Below are 20,399 nucleotides of genomic sequence, written 5' to 3' on the forward strand. Positions count from 1 at the left end.
TTTGATCCAGTTAATACTCTACCAAAAATGTACCTGAATTCCTCTTCCCTGGGCCACGTGAGGGTCACTAGCTTTCATACTGTGTGTTCGGATGACTTTTTTCAAAGTTCTAGAACACGTTTTTCTCCTACTGATTTAATTATTTATTTTTATTTATTATGGTATTTGTTAAGTGCTTACTACGTGTCAGGCACTATTCTAAGTACTGGGGTAGATACAAGTTAATCTGGTTGGACACAGTCCCTGTTCCATGTGGGCTACACAGTCCAAGAAGTGAAAGCAGGTATTTAATCTTCATTTTACAGTTGAGGAAACTGAGGCACAGAGAAGTTAAGTGACTTACCCAAGGTCACACAGAAAATAATGGTCAGAGCTGGGATAAGAACCCAGGTCTTGTGATTACCGGGCCTATATCTTTCCATTAGGCTATGCTGTTTCTCTTCAGGAACCAGCAAATTAGGTCCATTAAACAAGATTGTGCATTCTGCTTCTCATTCATGTGATAAGAAAATGAGGCCAATCAATCACCAACATTTACCAAATGCCTATTATTTGTATAGGACTTGACCGAGTGCTTGGGAGAATGTAATAAAATATGAAGCAGTGTGAACTAGTGGATAGAGACTCAGAAGGACCTAGGTTCTAGTCCAGGCTCTGCCATTTGTTTGCTATGTGTCCTTGGGCAAGTCACTTAACTTATTCTGTACCTCAGTTACCTCATTTGTAAAATGGGACTTAAGACTGTAAGCCCTATATAGGATGGGGACTGTGTCCAACCCAATTACCTTGTATTTACCCCAGAGTTTAGTACAGTGCCTGCTACATAGTAAGCACTTAACAAATACCACAACTGTTATTATCATTATTATAAATGAACCCAGGCCCTGCCTTCAAGGATTTAACGATCTATCTCGGGAGGCAGACACAAAAACAAATTACAGATAAGAAAAAATAATAGACATTAGGATTATGGAGAATCAAATATGGATTTGTTACTCTATTTATTTATTTATTTATTTTACTTGTACATATCTATTCTATTTATTTTATTTTGTTAGTATGTTTGGTTTTGTTCTCTGTCTCCCCCTTTTAGACTGTGAGACCACTGTTGGGTAGGGACTGTCTCTACATGCTGCCAACTTGTACTTCCCAAGCGCTTAGTACAGTGCTCTGCACACAATAAGTGCTTAATAAATACGATTGATGATGATGATAAGTAGATATGAATCAGGGAAGGCCTACTGGAGGAGGTGTTATTTCAGAAAATCCTTGAAGATGGAGAGGGCAATCCAGCCAGAAGGGAGGGTATAATAAGATTGAAACGTTCTGGGCGTATTACCTCCCTACTCAAAAATCTCCAGTGGTTGCCTGTCAACCTCCGTACCAAGCAAAAACTCCTCACTATTGGCTTCAAAGCTCTCCATCACCTTGTCCCCTCCTACCTCACCTCCTTTCTCTCCTTCTACATTAATTCATTCAATCGTATTTATTGAGCACTTACTGTGTGCAGAGCACTGTACTAAGCACTTGGGAAGTACAAGTTGGCAACATATACATGCCAGTCCACACACTCTGCTCCTCTGGTGCTAACCTTCTCACTGTCCTGCCATCAACCCCTGGCCCACATCCTACCTCTGGCCTGGAATGCCCTCCCTCCTCAAATCCACCAAACAATCACACTTCCCCCCTTCAAAGCCCTACTGAAGGCTAGCTTCCTCCAGGAGGCCTTCCCAAACTTTTCCCTTTCCCTCTGCTTCCCCTCCTCTCCACATCTCCCCGACTCACTCCCTTTGCTCTCCCCACCCAGCACTTGTGTATATATGTAAATATTTATAATTCTATTTATTTATATTAATGATGTGTATATAGCTATAATTCTATTTACTTATATTGATGCTGTTGATGCCTGCTTACTTCTTTTGACGCCCGTGATCCTCCTTCTAGACTGTGAGCCCACTGTGGGCAAGGATTGTCTCTTTTTGTTGCTGAACTGTACAGTGCTCTGCACACAGTAAGTGCTCAATAAATATGATTGAATGAGTCAATGAGGTGACAACAAAGCACGGTGAGTAGAAGGGTTTGAGAGGGATGAAGCACAAGTGCTGGGGAATAGTGGGAGAAGAGAGTAGATAAGAAAGAGGAGGAGAGCTAGTTGAGAACTGAGTCTTGATGGACTCCCACAGTTAGGGAGTCAGAGGAGGAGCCTGAGAAAGGGATTGAGAATGAGTGGCCAGAGAGATAGGAGGAGAACCAGGAGAGGACAATGTCAGTGAAGCCAAGGTTGAATGAAATTTCTAGAAGAAAGTGGTGGTCCACTGTGTATGGAAGGCAGTTGAGAGGTCAGTGAAGATTAGGTTGGAATAGAGGCCGTTGGATTAGGCAAGAAGGGGATGATTGGCGACCTTTGAAAGGGCAGTTTTGGTGGTGGGAAGTGGGTAGAAGTCAGATTGGAGGGAATCAAGAGGACTGAAAGCTTGTTATGGGCAGGGAAAGTGTCTGCTAGTTCTGTTGTGCTCTATTCTCCCAAGCACTTAGAACAGTGTTCTGCACAAAGTAAGCACTCAGTAAATACAATTCCTTGCTTGATTGATTACAAAATGAGGGGGAGGAAGTAGAGGCAGCAGGGGAGGAGGAAATCAATCAATCAATCAATCAATTGTATTTATTGAGCGCTTACTGTGTGCAGAGCACTGTACTAAGCGCTTGGGAAGTACAAGTTGGCAACACATAGAGACAGTCCCTACTCAACAGTGGGCTCACAGTCTAAAAGGGGGAGACAAAGAACAAAACCAAACATACTAACAAAATAAAATAAATAGAACAGATATGTACAAGTAAAATAAATAAAGAGTAATAAATATGTACAAACATATATACATCAATCAATCAATCAATCAATCAATCGTATTTACAAGCTGGCAACACAGAGACAGTCCCTACCCAACAGTGGGCTCACAGTCTAGAAGGGGGAGACAGAGAACAAACCCAAACATACTAACAAAATAAAATAAATAGAACAGATATGTACAAGTAAAATAAATAAAGAGTAATAAATATGTACAAACATATATACATCAATCAATCGTGATTATTGAGCGCTTACTGTGTTACGTCAAACAATCAATCAATTGTATTTACAAGTTGTCAACACAGAGACAGTCCCTACCCAACAGTGGGCTCATAGTCTAGAAGGGGGAGACAGAGAACAAACCCAAACATACTAACAAAATAAAATAAATAGAATAGATATGTACAAGTAAAATAAATAAATAAGGAGTAATAAATATGTACAAACATATATACATCAATCAATCAATCAATCAATCAATCGTATTTACAAGTTGGCAACACAGAGACAGTCCCTACCCAACAGTGGGCTCACAGTCTAGAAGGGGGAGACAGAGAACAAAACCAAACATACTAACAAAATAAAATAAATAGAACAGATATGTACAAGTAAAATAAATAAAGAGTAATAAATATGTACAAACATATATACATCAATCAATCAATCAATCGTATCTTAGGGAATGCATCTGGCTCAAGATATGACTTTAATAAGATTTTAAAGTTGGGGCGAGTGGCGAGGAATGGTAGAAGGAAGATGAAGTGATAACTAGTGGGAGGAGTTCTTTTAGGCTAGGGGAGACATGAGCATGTTTGAAAGCAGAGGGGAAGAAGCCATCTCTGCTTCCTCCATTGCTGTGGCCCTGTTCAGAGGGTGGTGGTAGGGCTGAGGTTGCTGCTCCAGGGTTTGGATTGCACTTCGTACAGTGCTTTGCACACAGCTAGCGCTCAATAAACGCAACTGAATTGAATTGGTTACGCGAGACGGCTCAGCCCTCTGGAGAGCAATGGATAGTCCAGCGAGGGGCTGGACTCAGTGCGATGTTCATCATCTTTTGGACGTCCTCGAGGTGCAATCTGGAATGATGTTGAAACTTTCCCTCTCAGTGTCTGCAGAAATGACAGGAAAGAGTACTCTCCCAGGTGCTTAGTAATAATAATAATAATGATGGCATTTGTTAAGCGCTCACTATGCGCAAAACACTGTTCTAAGTGCTGGGGGGGATCAGGTGATCAGGTTGTCCCACGTGGGGCTCACAGTCTTCATCCCCATTTTACAGATGAGGTAGCTCAGAGAAGTTAAGTGAGTTGCCCGAAGTCACACAGCAGACATGTGGCGGAGCTGGGACAGTACTCTGCACATTAGTAACCACTAATAAATACCGTTAATGATGCATCCATTCATTCATTCATTCAATTGCATTTATTAAGTGCTTACTGTGTACAGAGCACTGTACTAAGCGCTTGGGAAGTACAACTTGGCAACATATAGAGATGGTCCCTACCCAACAACGGGCTCCCACTCTAGAAGGGGGAGACAGACAACAAAACAAAACATGTGGACAGGTGTCAAGTCATCAGAATAAATAGAAATAAAGCTGGATGCACATCATTAACAAAATAAATAGAATAGTAAATATGTACAACTAATATAGAGTAATAAATCTGTACAAACATATATACAGGTGCTGTGGGGAGGAGAAGGAGGTAGGGTGGGGGGATGGGGAGGAGGAGAGGGAAAAGGGGGCTCAGTCTGGGAAGGCCTCCTGGAGGAGTTGAGCTCTCAGTAGGGCTTTGAAGGGAGGAAGAGAGCTAGCTTGGCGGATGTGAGGAGAGAGGGCATTCCAGGCCAGGGGGAGGACGTGGGCCAGGGGTCGACGGAGGGACAGGAGAGAACGAGGTACAGTGAGGAGATTAGTGGCAGAGGAGCGGAGGGTGCGGGTTGGGCTGTAGAAGGAGAGAAGGGAGGTGAGGTAGGAGGGGGAGAGAGGATGGACAGCCTTGAAGCCCAGGGTGAGGAGTTTTTGCTTGATGCGTAGGTTGACTAATAGTCACTGGAGATTTTTGAGGAGGGGAGTAACATGCCCAGAGCGTTTCGGCACAAAGATGATCCGGGCGGCAGCGTGAAGTATAGACTGAAGTGGGGAGAGACAGGAGGATGGGAAATCTGAAAGGAGGCTGATGCAGTAATCCAGTCGGGATAGGATGAGAGATTGAACCAGCAAGGTAGCGGTTTGGATGGACTGGGGAAGAGTCTCTCTCCGTCACCTTTCCTTGATATCTGAACTTTGCGGCTGTGATGTAAATGGAAAATAGGTTCACTTTGACACCCTTACCTTTAACTGTGTGCATGATATTCCTTCCCCTAAACCAAAGAAAACTTTTCCAAGAAAAATGAACTCATATCCCTTTCCATGGTTCCCTCTCCCTCCCTTCCTGTCATCCCTGCTCCCCTTTACCATTTTTAATTGTAGGATTTATCCTTGTGATTTAGTCATTTTCTGGGACTTTGGATAATCTGGGTTTGTTCTAAGAATCTTGCAGTGTTGCCAGATTATTTTCTGAAATGAATTTAATCCAGAACCGCTGATTTGTCTTGAACAGCTTTTAGTAGACAGGATTAAAGTGACTTCAGTATCATTCCTGGCTTTGCTTTGTGACCTTCCCCTTCTCATTCTCGACTATTACATTTCTTCTTATGGTATTTGTTAAGCGTTTACTATAGTCAAACACTGTTCTAAGCTCCGAGGTAGATACAAGTTAGTTAATTGGACCCAGTTCCTGTCCTGCATGGGGCTCACAGTCTAAGTAAGAGGGAGAACAGGAGAAGTGAGGCACAGAGAAGTTAAGTGATTTGTTCAAGGTCACACAGCAAGCATTTGGCAGAGCCAGGATTAGAACCCAGGTCCCTGGACTCCTATGCTCTTTCCACTAGGCCATGATGCTTCTCATTACATTGAGTAGTCCTTATTTTGGGGAGCAGTGTGGTGTAGTGAATAGAGCACAGACCTGGGAATCAGAAAATCATGTCCAATCCCGGCTCCGCCACATGTCTGCTGTGTGATCTTGGGCAAGTTGCTTCACTTTCTGTGCCTCAGTTACCTCACCTGTAAAATGGGCATTGAGACTGTGAGCCCCACATGGGACAGGGACGGTGTCAAACCTGATTTGCTTGTATCCACCCCAAAGCTGAGTACAGTGCTTGGCACATAGTAAGTGCTTAATAAATACCACAGTTATTATTATTATTATCGTGCTTTAGTGTAAGTCAGCATTCCAGTCTTTTCCAGTCTTTTGCAGTTTACTCTGTCTTTCTCTTATTAAGGAACTCCTGTATGTTTTCTTTTTCCAATTGTGTGGCACTTGTTCATTTTTTCTTCTCAATTTTGCCTTAGCACTGTGTATATACTTTCACTGTTGTGCTTCTTCCTCTCCTGATATTTAGGAATTCCCATCTGTCTCCCAGTGGAAGTATAGTTAACTATTATAAGCCTTCTACTTTTTTAACATCTGCTTTATACTGTTTCTTCAATCTTATCCCATGATTTAACTCTGACCACAAACTTTGAGAGTCAGCTCTGTTGTTCTTGCATGCCACATGTACTTACAAAGAGATCAGTAACTCTTTGACCCTGTGGTAACTTAGGCCAGGTCTGTAAAGCATGAACCATCTGGCTTGGCAGTTTTACGTGATCTCAAACCAATTGATAGCTTCCAATCCACCATTTCACTTTGTACTGTGTAAGTAAAGCCTAACAGCATTCTATATTTAGGATCTTATACATTAACCCTCAAAGTTTTCATAAAGGCATTTGATTTAATAACCCCATGCACTAAAATTCAGAGTTGGTCCAAGGCCAGATGGACCTTGGTCAAGAGGCATGGAGTGTATCAATCAATCATTCAATCAATCAATCCATAGTATTGAGTGCTTACTATGTGCAGAGCACTGTACTTAGAAGAGTACAATACAACAGAATTTCAGACGTGTTCCCTGCCCAGAAGGAGTTTACAGTCTAGAGGGGGAGACAGACATTAATAGGAATAAATAATTTATAATATATAATTTAAAGATATGTACATAAATGCTATGGGGTGGGGGTGTGGGGGGGAGGATGGACGAATATCAAATATCCAAAGGTCACAGATCCAAGTACATAGACGTCACGGAAGAGAGAGCATTCTGGGGGAAGGCCGGCTTAATCACGGAAGGCCTCTTGGAGAAGTTGTGACCTTACTAATGATTAGAAGGTGGAGAGAATAGTGGCCTGGTTTACATGGAAGAGGAGGGAGTTCCAGGCTAGGGGGAGGATGTGGGAAAGCGTTGGAGGTGAGATAGATGAGATTGGGGCACAGTGAATAAACTGGAGGTAGAGGAGGGGGTGAGTGGGCTGGGCTGTAATAGGAGATCAGTGGGGTAAGGTAGGAGGGGGCAAGCTGATTGACTGATTTAATGCCAATGGTCAGGAGTTTTTGTTTGATGCAGAGGTGGATGGGCAGCCTGAGCCTTTGGTGGTGCAGTATGTTGTCATTTACAATAGGGTATGTAAAAAATCTTTTTCAGGAGCTTGGATGAAGTGTGGAAACCAAATAGGTAATTTAAGCGGGCAGTAGCTAAAATTTTCAGGCTGTCAGTCTTCATGGGGAACCTTACTAAAAACAATCAGAAACAGTCAAGCTGATACGGTATTCAAAACTAGTTCAGGAAAAAAAAAACCCAACCCAAAGCACTCCAGGAATAGCCTCTATTGTACCAAATTTGAGAAGTGTCTTGGGTTAGTTCTCAATTTCTCATGAGTATTTGTGAATAGTCACCACCACTATATGTAAGTCAATCATCCAGCCGGGCAGATGGTAGGAGTTATAACTAAGGAAATAGTCCAAAGCACAGCACAAAAGACAGATGAAGAATGCAACAAATGAATAATATATTTGCAGTTCATATGATTCATGCATAAAATAAGGTATGTTTGTGTAAGGCGGGGGGTGTAGAATACGAGAGTCCCATGACAAACTGTCACCCATGGAATGACAACTTTCCAAATGTCATCCCTGGACTTGACAGAGTGGAAAGGTGAGGTGGGCAACCCAATCTCCTTAGATCTGAACAAAGGGGAGAAGCGGTAGAAAGCCCCTTCCTCTATGGTACGAACCTTGTTCCCTGTAGACACTTAATAAATGCTGTTGATGATGAAGTGGGTAAGAAGGTGTTTTTTTTTCCCAAGGTCCACTGCTCTTCTTCCCACCTTCAGCCACTCCCTGCTTCCTTCCTGAGAAAATCCAATTTTGGGCAGTTGGGTTGTCATCTGGCATCACCACGCACTCCCCCTGCAGTTATGGAAGACATATAATAATAATAATAATATAATGAAAGCATTTGTTAAGGGCTTACTATGTGCCAGGCACTGTTGTAAGCACTGGGGTAGATACAAGATAATTGGGCTGGACACAGTCCCTGTCCCACTCGGGGCTCACAGTCTTTATTCTCATTTTACAGATGAGGGAACTGAGGCACAGAGAAGTTAAGCAACTTGCCCAAGGTCACACAGCATTCATTCATTCATTCACTCAATCGTATTTATAGAGCACTTACTATGTGCAGAGCACTGTACTAAGCACTTGGGAAGTACAAGTTGGAAACATATAGAGACTGTCCCTACCCAACAACGGGCTTACAGTCAAGAAGGGGGAGACAGACAACAAAACAAAACATGTGGACAGGTGTCAAGTCATCAGAATAAATAGAAGTAAAGCTAGATGCACATCATTAACAAAATAAATAGAATAGTAAATATGTACAAGTAAAATAAATAGAGTAATAAATCTGTACAAACATATATACAGGTGCTGTGGGGAGGGGAAGGAAGTAGGGCGGGGGGATGGGGAGGGGGAGAGGAAAGAGGGGGCTCAGTCTGGGAAGGCCTTCTGGAGGAGGTGAGCTCTCAGTAGGGCTTTGAAGGGAGGAAGAGAGCTAGCTTGGCGGATGTGCGGAGGGAGGGCATTCCAGGCCAGGGGGAGGACGTGGGCTGGGGGTCGATGGTGGGACAGGTGAGAATGAGGTACAGTGAGGAGGTTAGGGGCAGAGGAGCAGAGGGTGTGGGCTGGGCTGGAGAAGGAGAGAAGGGAGGTGAGGTAGGAGGGGGTGAGGTGATGGACAGCCTTGAAGCCCAGGGTGAGGAGTTTTTGCTTGATGCGTAGGTTGACTGGTAGCCACTGGAGATTTTTGAGGAGGGGAGTAACATGCCCAGAGCGTTTCTGCACAAAGATGTTCCGGGCAGCAGCGCGAAGTATAGACTGAAGTGGGGAGAGACAGGAGGATGGGAGGTCGGAGAGGAGGCTGATGCAGTAATCCAGTCGGGATAGGATGAGAGATTGAACCCGCAGGGTAGCGGTTTGGAGAGGAAAGGACGGATCTTGGCGATGTTGCAGAGGTGAGACTGGCAGGTTTTGGTGATGGATTGCATGCGAGGGGTGAATTAGAGAGCAGAGTCGAGGATGACACCAAAGTTGCGGGCTTGTGAGACGGGAAGGATGGTAGTGCTGTCTACAGTGATGGAAAAGTCAGGGAGAAGGCAGGGTTTGGGAGGGAAGATAAGGAGTTCAGTCTTGGACATATTGAGTTTTAGATTGCGGGCAGACATCCAGATGGAGATGTCCTGAAGGCAGGAGGAGACCCGAGCCTCAAGGGAGGCAGAGAGAGCAGGGGCGGAGATGTAGATTTGGGTGTCATCAGCGTAGAGATGATAGTTGAAGCCGTGGAAGTGAACGAATTCACCAAGGGAGTGAGTGTAGATAGAGAACAGAAGGGGACCAAGAACTGACCCTTGAGGAACCCCTGCAGTAAGGGGATGGGCGGGGGACGAGGAGTCCACAAAGGAGACTGAGAATGAACGGCCGGAGAGATAAGAGGAGAACCAGGAGAGGATGGAGTCCGTGAAGCCAAGGTTGAATAGTGTATTGAGGAGAAGGGGGAAGCAGACAAGCAGTGGAGCCAACATTAGAACCCATGACCTTTCGACTCCGAGGCCTGTGCTCTATTTAGAGTGTCAACAGTCTGCGGGGAACCAAGCTTTTCTATATCAGAAAGCGAGCATAAACCTTTTTCCTGACTCCAACCACATCAAAGACTGTGAACTTGTCGTGGGCAGGGACTGTATCTACGAACTCTTTTATAGGTACTCTCCCAAGCGCTTAGTGCAGTGCTTTGCACCCAGTAAGCACTCCATAAATGCAATCAATTGATCAAAGTACCACAAATGATGCCTTTTTCCCAATGTAGTGTCGGATTAGATGCTCTAGGAGTGACCATATTTTCCAGGATGATTGATGTGAAGGAATATTTTTGGTGACAGCAACCCAACTGGGTGGAGACATTTAGGAGCCAGCCACCTCACAAGACAACGTAGGAGCATGGCCTACTACGTAAAACATGGGGCCTGGGAATCAGAAGGACCAGTAAAAAGATGCCCTTTCATCGAAACAGATGGGAATAAGTCTTTAATTTCTAGACTGTAAACTCATTATGGGCAGGGAATGAAATCTGCTAATTATGTCATACTCTCCCAAGTGCTTAGTACAGTGTACATGGTAAGTGCTCAATAAATACAATTGATTGATTGGGTTCTAATCCTGGCTCTGCCACTTCATAATAATAATAATGATGGCATTTATTAAGAGCTTACTACATGCAAAGCACTGTTCTAAGCACTGGGGAGGTTACAAGGTGATCAGGTTGTCCCACGGGGGGCCCACAGTCTTCATCCCCATTTTACAGATGAGGTCTCTGAGGCCCAGAGAAGTGAAGTGACTTGCCCAAAGTCACACAGCTGACAAGTGGCGGAGCCGGGATTTGAACCCATGACCTCTGACTCCAAAGCCCGGGCTCTTTTCCACTGAGCCACGCTGCTTCTCTTGGCAGCTGTGTGACCTTGGACAAGTCATTTAACTTCTCTGTCCCTCAGTCACCTCATCGGTAAAATGGGGATTAAGACTCTGAGCCCCGTGTAGGACACAGACGGTGTCCAACCTGATCAACTTGTATCTACCCCAGCGTAAGGGGTAGATACTAAGGTACACGCCTGGCACATAGTAAAGCACTTATCAAAAACCATGAGAACACACACACACCAACACACACACCAACTTTCCTCCCCCCCAAAAAAACAAACAAATATTGAAATAAAAAACTTTTCTGCCTGGAACGTATTCTGAATAGAACTGGGCCAATGTGGCACGTAGTTGCTATCAAAGTCCAAAACAAGATAAGGCAGAGACAGAGAAGAGGCTGTACTTCTGTCCAGACTCAGGTTCAAGGGGTACGGAAGAATTGATGATACCTAACTCTCAGCCCTACAGCATCTATACACCTTATACTCGGCCATGTCTCCTGTCTTGTAATTTCATGTAACAGCTGTCTCTTCCACTAAATTTCTTGTGGGCAGGGATCATGTCTACCATCTTTATTGTACAATGCAGTCCCAAGCACTTAATACAGTGGCCTGCTCATGGTAAGCGCTGAATATAATAGCATTGATTGATTGATGCAACTGGCTCGGCCACACAATCACGAGGGAGACCGTGGCAGGAAATTTGAAAGTGTTCTGTCCCCCTCTACCTTGGCTCCACTCTGAAGTGGCAACTTTGTTAACAACGACTTGGGAGAGAAACACAATGACCCTGGAGCACACTGGCGGGGTCCAAAGTCTTCCCAGAAAAATGCCCCAAATCAATCACTCGGAGAGGCAGCATTAGCGAACAGAGCATTAGCGTGGGCGTCAGAAGGACCTGGGTTCCGAATCCGGCTTCCCCGCTTAGCTGCTGTGTGACTTTGGGCAAGTCACTTAACTTCTCTGTGCCTCAGGTCCTTCGTCTGTAAAATGGAGATTAAGACCGGGAGCCCCATATGGATCAGGGACTGTGTCCAACCTTGTTTCTACCCTAGCGCTTAGTTCACTGCTTAACAAATGCCATAAAAAAATCAATCATATTGATCCAGTGCTTACTGTGGGCGGAGCACTTTACTAAGCGCTTGGGAGAGTACCATGCAACATAGCTGGTGGACGCATTTCCTGCCCACAATGACTGTACAGTCTAGAGATGAACTTGCAAGTCTAAATTTGAGCGAACTTTTGCATGACATTATTGGTTACCCTGTGTGCCTGGCATAATGCATGTAAGCACCATGTGGGGATGGATTTTAGTTATTTGCAACCTAGAAAGATGCCACCTTAGAGAGAGGGCGGCAATTTTTTCCGACCTTCAGGCCGCCAAATGTCTGAAGCCAGCTCTGCTCTCGGGTTGCCCTCACCGGTCTCCAAAAGATGGGACCGTAGACGAGTCATTAACTTTACTCTCAAAAGCCCATTTCTGGGAGCCGTTAACTAAGGTAAGCAGGGGCCTGGTCATCATAGTTACAGTGGGAGCAGAGCCAGAAAAGAGGGCAAGACCAGAGAGGTGGAAGAACGGAAAAGGAGGAGGAAAGGGAGAGAGAAAAAAATGGGAAAGAAAAAGAAGTACGGGGAAAAGAAAAAGAGGAAGAACAACAAGGGGAAGATGAGAAACATACCGTAAAAGTCAAGGACAAAGTTCCTGGGCTCGAGGATCTTACAGTTCAATCCAAATGCTCAATAGAGTGCTCTGTACAAAGTAAGCGCTCCTTAAGAATTCATTCAATCATATTTATTGAGCGCTTATTGTGTGCAGAGCACTGTACTAAGTGCTTGGAAAGTACAATTCAGCAACAGAGACGATCCCTGTCTACAACGGGCTTACAGTCTAGAAGGAGGGAGACAGACATTCAAACAACTAAACAGGCATCAATACTTCCTCCAAGAGGCCTTCCGAGACTGAGCCGCCTTTTCCCTCTCCTCCTCCCCATCCCCCCGACCCTACCTCCTTCCCCTCCCCACAGCACTTGTATATATATTTGTACAGAAGAAGAAGCAGCGTGTACGGAGAAGCAGCGTGGCTCAGTGGAAAGAGCTTGGGCTTTGGAGTCAGAGGTCATGGGTTCAAATCCCGGCTCCGCCAACTGTCAGCTGTGTGACTTGGGGCAAGTCACTTCACTTCTCTGTGCCTCAGTTACCTCATCTGTAAAATGGGGATTAAGACCGTGAGCGCCCCCATGGGACAACCTGATCACCTTGTAACCTCCCCAGTGCTTAGAACAATGCTTTGTTCCCCCCTTTCTCCATCCCCCCGGCTCTCAACACTCTCTGCTACTCTCCCATCCTTCCCAGCTGTCTCCTCAGAGGAGCTCTCCTCCCTCCTCTCAAGTGCTACTCCGGCCACCTGTGCTTCTGACCCCATTCCCTCTCAGCTTATGAAATCTCTCGCTCCATCCCTTCTCCCCTCCTTAACTTCCATCTTCAACCGCTCACTCTCCACTGGTTCCTTCCCCTCTGCCTTCAAACATGCCCATGTCTCTCCCATCCTAAAAAAACCCTCTCTTGACCCCACCTCACCTTCTAGTTATCGTCCCATATCCCTCCTACCATTCCTTTCCAAACTCCTTGAACGAGTTGTCTACACGCGCTGCCTAGAATTCCTCAACAACAACTCTCTCCTCGACCCCCTCCAGTCTGGCTTCCGTCCCCTTCATTCCACGGAAACTGCGCTCTCAAAGGTCACCAATGACCTCCTGCTTGCCAAATCCAACGGCTCATACTCTGTCCTAATCCTCCTCGACCTCTCAGCTGCCTTTGACACTGTGGACCACCCCCTTCTCCTCAACACGTTATCTGACCTTGGCTTCACAGACTCCGTCCTCTCCTGGTTCTCCTCTTATCTCTCCGGTCGTTCTTTCTCAGTCTCTTTTGCAGGCTCCTCCTCCCCCTCCCATCCTCTTACTGTGGGAGTTCCCCAAGGTTCAGTGCTTGGTCCCCTTCTGTTCTCAATCTACACTCACTCCCTTGGTGACCTCATTCGCTCCCACGGCTTCAACTATCACCTCTACGCTGATGACACCCAGATCTACATCTCTGCCCCTGCTCTCTCCCCCCTCCCTCCAGGCTCGCATCTCCTCCTGCCTTCAGGACATCTCCATCTGGATGTCCGCCCGCCACCTGAAGCTCAATATGTCGAAAACTGAGCTCCTTGTCTTCCCTCCCAAACCTTGTCCTCTCCCTGACTTTCCCATCTCTGTTGACGGCACTACCATCCTTCCCGTCTCACAAGCCCGCAACCTTGGTGTCATCCTCGACTCCGCTCTCTCATTCACCCCTCACATCCAAGCCGTCACCAAAACCTGCCGGTCTCAGCTCCGCAACATTGCCAAGATCCGCCCTTTCCTCTCCATCCAAACCGCTACCCTGCTAATTCAAGCTCTCATCCTATCCCGTCTGGACTACTGCACTAGCCTTCTCTCTGATCTCCCATCCTCGTGTCTCTCTCCACTTCAATCCATACTTCATGCTGCTGCCCGGATTATCTTTGTCCAGAAACGCTCTGGACATATCACTCCCCTCCTCAAAAACCTCCAATGGCTACCGATCAATCTGCGCATCAGGCAGAAACTCCTCACCCTGGGCTTCAAGGCTGTCCATCACCTTGCCCCCTCCTACCTCACCTCCCTTCTCTCCTTCTACTGCCCAGCCCGCACCCTCCGCTCCTCCACCACTAATCTCCTCACTGTACCTCGCTCTCGCCTGTCCCGCCATCGACCCCCGGCCCACGTCATCCCCCGGGCCTGGAATGCCCTCCCTCTGCCCATCCGCCAAGCTAGCTCTCTTCCTCCCTTCAAGGCCCTGCTGAGAGCTCACCTCCTCCAGGAGGCTTTCCCAGACTGAGCCCCTCCTTCCTCTCCCTCTCCCCCCTCCATCCCCCCGCCTTACCGCCTTCCCCTCCCCACAGCACCTGTATATATGTATATATGGTTGTACATATTTATTACTCTGTTTATTTATTTATTTATTTATTTTACTTGTACATTTCTATCCTACTTATTTTATTTTGTTGGTATGTTTGGTTCTGTTCTCTGTCTCCCCCTTTTAGACTGTGAGCCCACTATCGGGTAGGGACTGTCTCTATGTGATGCCAATTTGTACTTCCCAAGCGCTTAGTACAGTGCTCTGCACATAGTAAGCGCTCAATAAATACGATTGATTGATAGTAAGAGCTTAATAAATGCCATCATTATTACAGATTTATTACTCTATTTTACTGGCACATATTTACTACTCTATTTTGTTAATGATGTGCATGTAGGGGATGAAGACTGTGAGCCCCATGTGGGACAACCTGATCACCTTGTATCTCCCCCAGCGCTTAGAACAGTGCGTGGCACATAGTAAGCGCTTAACAAATACCAAAATTATTATTAATAAATACCACTGATGATGACGATGATTGGTGATGACGAAGAGAGAGAGTCCCACGCATGGGTGGGTCGGCGTGGGGAGGGGAGGAGGAGGAGGAGGGCCACATGCGCAAAGGTAGAGGGGCAAGTCGCCGGCCAAGTTGTGTTGGGGGACGAGCGGGGAAAAAAGAAATGCCGGCAAGCCCACAGTCAAGGGAGCCTTCAAATCCAAGGGTCGGGAGTTCATTCATTCATTCAATTGTATTTATTGAGCGCTTACTTCGGCAGAGCACTGTACTAAGCGCTTGGGAGTCCAAGTTGGCAACATACAGAGACGGTCCCTACCCAACAGCAGGCTCACGGTCTAGAAGGGGGAGACGGACAACAAAACAAAACATGGGGACAGGTGTCAAGTCATCACAATAAATAGAAATAAAGCTAGATATACATCATGAACAAAATAAATAGAATAGTAAATATGTACAAGTAAAATAAGTACAGTAATAAATCTGCACAAACATATATACAGGTGCTGTGGGGAGGGGAAGGAGGTAGGGTGAGGGGGATGGGGAGGAGGAGGGGAAAAAGGGGGCTCAGTCTGGGAAGGCCTCCTGGAGGAAGGGAGCTTTCAGTTTTCATTCATTCATTCAATTGTATTTATTGAGCGCTTACTGTGTGCAGAGCACTGTACTAAGCGCTTGGGAAGTACAAGTTGGCAACATAGAGAGACGGTCCCTACCCAACAGTGGCCTCACAGTCGAGAAGGGGGAGACAGAGAACAAAACAAAACATATTAACAGAATAAAATAAATAGAATAAATGTGCACAAATAAAATAAATGGAGTAAATAGAATAAATGTGCACAAATAAAATAAATGGAGTAATAAATAGGTACACAGCCCGCTGTTGGGTAGGGACCGTCTCTATATGTTACCAACTTGTACATCCCAAGTGCTTAGTACAGTGCTCTGCACATAGCCCTTTGTTGGGTAGGGACTGTCTCTATATGTTGCCAACTTGTACTTCCCAAGCGCTTAGTACAGTGCTCTGCACGCAGTAAGCGCTCAATAAATACGACTGAATGATTGATTGACTGACTGTTGGGTAGGGACCGTCTCTAAATGTTACCAACTTGTACATCCCAAGCGCTTAGTACAGTGCTCTGCACACAGTAAGCGCTCAATAAATACGACTGAATGATTGATTGATCGTTGGGTAGGGACCGTCTCTAAATGTTACCAACTTGTACATCCCAAGCGCTTAGTACAGTGCTCTGCACACGGTAAGCGCTCAATATATATGATTGAATGATTGATTGATTGTTGGGTAGGGACTGTCTCTAAATGTTACCAACTTGTACTTCCCAAGCGCTTAGTACAGTACTCTGCAAGCAGTAAGCGCTCAATAAATACGATTGATTGATTGATTGATTGTTGGCTAGGCACCGTCTCTAAATGTTACCAACTTGTACTTACCAAGCGCTTAGTGCAGTGCTCTGCACACAGCCCTTTGTTGGATAGGGACCATCTCTAAATGTTACCAACTTGTACATCCCAAGCGCTTAGTACCGTGCTCTGCACACAGTAAGCGCTCAATAAATACGATTGATTGATTGATTGATTGTTGGGTAGGGACCGTCTCTGAATGTTACCAACTTGGACTTCCCAAGTGCTTAGTACAGTGCTCTGCACACAGTAAGCGCTCAATAAATACAATTGATTGATTGATTGATTGTTGGGTAGGGACCGTCTCTGAATGTTACCAACTTGGACTTCCCAAGTGCTTAGTACAGTGCTCTGCACACAGTAAGCGCTCAATAAATACAATTGATTGATTGATTGATTGTTGGGTAGGGACCGTCTCTGAATGTTACCAACTTGGACTTCCCAAGCGCTTAGTACAGTGCTCTGCACACAGTAAGCGCTCAATAAATACGATTGAATGATTGATTGATTGTTGGGTAGGGACCATCTCTAAATGTTACCAACTTGTACTTCCAGGTGCTTAGTACAGTGCTCTGCACACAGTAAGTGCTCAATAAATACGATTGATTGATTGATTGATTGATTGTTGGGTAGGGACCGTCTCTGAATGTTACCAACTTGTACATCCCAAGTGCTTAGTACAGTGCTCTTCACGCAGTAAGCGCTCAATAAATACGATTGATTGATTGATTGTTGGGTAGGGACCGGCTCTGAATGTTACCAACTTGGACTTCCCAAGCGCTTAGTACAGTGCTCTGCACACAGTAAGCGCTCAATAAATACGATTGATTGATTGATTGATTGTTGGGTAGGGACCGTCTCTAAATGTTACCAACTTGGACTTCCCAAGCGCTTAGTACAGTGCTCTGCACACAGTAAGCGCTCAATAAATACGATTGATTGATTGATTGATTGTTGGGTAGGGACCATCTCTAAATGTTACCAACTTGGACTTCCCAAGCGCTTAGTACAGTGCTCTGCACACAGTAAGCGCTCAATAAATACGATTGATTGATCGATTGATTGGGTAGGGACCGTCTCTAAATGTCACCAACTTGGACTTCCCAAGCGCTTAGTACAGTGCTCTGCACGCAGTAAGCGCTCAATAAATACAATTGATCGATTGATTGTTGGGTAGGGACCGTCTCTAAATGTTACCAACTTGTACTTCCAGGCGCTTAGTACAGTGCTCTGCACACAGTAAGCGCTCAATAAATACGATTGATTGATTGTTGGGTAGGGACCGTCTCTAAATGTCACCAACTTGTCCTTCCCAAGCGCTTAGTACAGTGCTCTGCACGCAGTGAGCGCTCAATAAACACGAATGAATGAATAAACAGTGAGCGCTCAATAAAGCAGCGTGGCTCCGTGGAAAAAGCCCGGGCTTTGGAGTCAGAGGTCCTGGGTTCAAATCCCGGCTCCACCACTTGTCAGCTGTGTGACTCTGGGCAAGTCACTTCACGTCTCCGGGCCTCAGTTCCCTCATCTGTAAAATGGGGATGAGGACTGTGAGCCCCACGTGGGACAACCTGATCGCCTTGTATCTCCCCCAGCGCTTAGAATAGTGCTTGGCACATAGTAAGCGCTTAATAAATGCCATTATTACTATTATTATTATTAATAAAGACGATTGAATGAATGAATGAATAACTCCTGAGGTAGGCCTCGTGGGGGGGGGGAGCGCGCGCCTTTGCGCCTGCGCGTTGCGTCCTTTCCCCCCGCGCTGAGGGAGACGAAGGCAGACGATCGCGCGAGCGAGGCGGAGCCGGCGCATGCGCGCGGAGCCGCGCGGGCCTGGGGGCGTGGCCGGCCGGGAGGCTGCGCGCGCACCCCCCCCAAGCTTCTTTTGTGGTCCGGCCCATTGCGAGGGTGACAGGAAACCCTGTGCAGGCGGTGGCGCCGCCATCTTGGACGATCCTGAGGAGAACCGTGAGGGAGCCGCCTCGCCGCGGGGCCGAGCCCGCCGACCGTCCCCGGCCCGTCCCGGTGCCCGCCATCTTCCCCTTGCCGCCTCACGCCCCCTTCGGAAAGCTGCCCAGCCCCCAGCAACCCCTCAGGTAACCCCGGCCTCGGCCTTCTTCTTCCCCTCCCACCCCTCGTGGCTTCCTTCCCTTCCCGGGCAGCGAGGCCATGGCGCAGTCCCCCGGGGCCCGGGCCTGCAGCGAGCATCGGGGCCATTCATTCATCCATTCGGTCCTATGTAGTGAGCGCTTACTGTGTGCAGACCACTGTACTAAGCGCTTGGCAACATGCCCTCCCTCTGCCCATCCTCCAAGCTGGCTCTCTTCCTCCCTTCAAGGCCCTACTGAGACACCACCTCCAGCAGGCCTTCCTCTCCCCCTCATCTTACCTCCTTCCCTTCCCCACAGCACCTGTATATGTGTTTGCACGTATTTATTACTCTATTTTACTCGTACATATCTATTCTATTTATTTTATTTTGTTAGTATGTTTGGTTTTGTTCTCTGTCTCCCCCTTTTAGACTGTGAGCCCACTGTTGGGTAGGGACTGTCCCTATGTGTTGCCAACTTGGACTTCCCAAGCGCTTAGTCCGGTGCTCTGCACACAGTAAGCGCTCAATAAATACAATTGATTGATTGATGTATATATGTTTGTACATATTTATTACTCTATTTATTTTACTTGTACATATCTATTCTATTTTATTTTGTTAGCATGTTTGGTTTTGTTCTCTGTTTCCCCCTTCTAGACTGTGAGCCCACTGTTAGGTAGGGACTGTCTCTGTGTTGCCAATTTGTAAATACCATTGATTGATTGATTGATGTATATATGTTTGTACATGTTTATTACTCTTTATTCATTTATTTTGCTTGTACATATCTATTCTATTTTTTATTTTGTTAGTATGTTTGGTTCTGTTCTCTGTCTCCCCCTTTTAGATTGTGAGCCCACTGTTAGGTAGGGACTGTGTCTGTGTTGCCAATTTGTAAATACCATTGATTGATTGATGTATATATGTTTGTACATGTTTATTACTCTTTATTCATTTATTTTGCTTGTACATATCTGTTCTATTTTTTATTTTGTTAGTATGTTTGGTTCTGTTCTCTGTCTCCCCCTTTTAGATTGTGAGTCCACTGTTAGGTAGGGACTGTCTCTGTGTTGCCAATTTGTAAATACCATTGATTGATTGATTGATGTATATATGTTTGTACATATTTATTACTCTTTATTTATTTATTTTGCTTGTACATATCTATTCTATTTTATTTTGTTAGTATGTTTAGTTTTGTTCTCTGTCTCCCCCTTTTAGACTGTGAGCCCACTGTTGGGTACGGACTGTCTCTATGTGTGGCCAACTTGTACTTCCCAAGCGCTTAGTCCAGTGCTCTGCACACAGTAAGCGCTCAATAAATACGATTGATTGATGTATATATGTTTGTACATATTTATTACTCTTTATTCATTTATTTTACTTGTACATATCTATTCTATTTATTTTATTTTGTTAGTATGTTTGGTTTTGTTCTCTGTCTCCCCCATCTAGACTGTGAGCCCACTGTTGGGTAGGGACCGTCTCTGTGTGTTGCCAACTTGTAAATACGATTGATTGATTGATGTGTATATGTTTGTACATATTTATTACTCTTTATTTATTTATTTTACTTGTACATATCTGTTCTATTTATTTTATTTTGTTAGTATGTTTGGTTCTGTTTTCTGTCTCCCCCTTTTAGACTGTGAGCCCACTGTTGGGTAGGGACCGTCTCTACATGTTGCCAACTTGTACTTCCCAAGCGCTTAGTACAATG

At 45.6% G+C, this 20,399-nt stretch overlaps 1 protein-coding gene across 1 annotated transcript in view; it reads left to right on the forward strand.

The window, feature by feature from the left end:
* Window positions 1–18,497: 18,497 nt before the first annotated feature.
* RAB14 (RAB14, member RAS oncogene family) overlaps window positions 18,498–20,399 on the forward strand; it is a 39,759-nt gene continuing 37,857 nt past the window's right edge. Inside the window, exon 1 of the mRNA XM_038744651.1 lies at window positions 18,498–18,683. The gene's annotated coding sequence lies outside the window, so the exon portion shown is untranslated. The remainder of the gene's footprint in view (window positions 18,684–20,399) is intronic.

This window comes from Tachyglossus aculeatus, chromosome 4, assembly GCF_015852505.1.
Source record: "Tachyglossus aculeatus isolate mTacAcu1 chromosome 4, mTacAcu1.pri, whole genome shotgun sequence".
Classification (NCBI taxonomy): domain Eukaryota; kingdom Metazoa; phylum Chordata; class Mammalia; order Monotremata; family Tachyglossidae; genus Tachyglossus; species Tachyglossus aculeatus.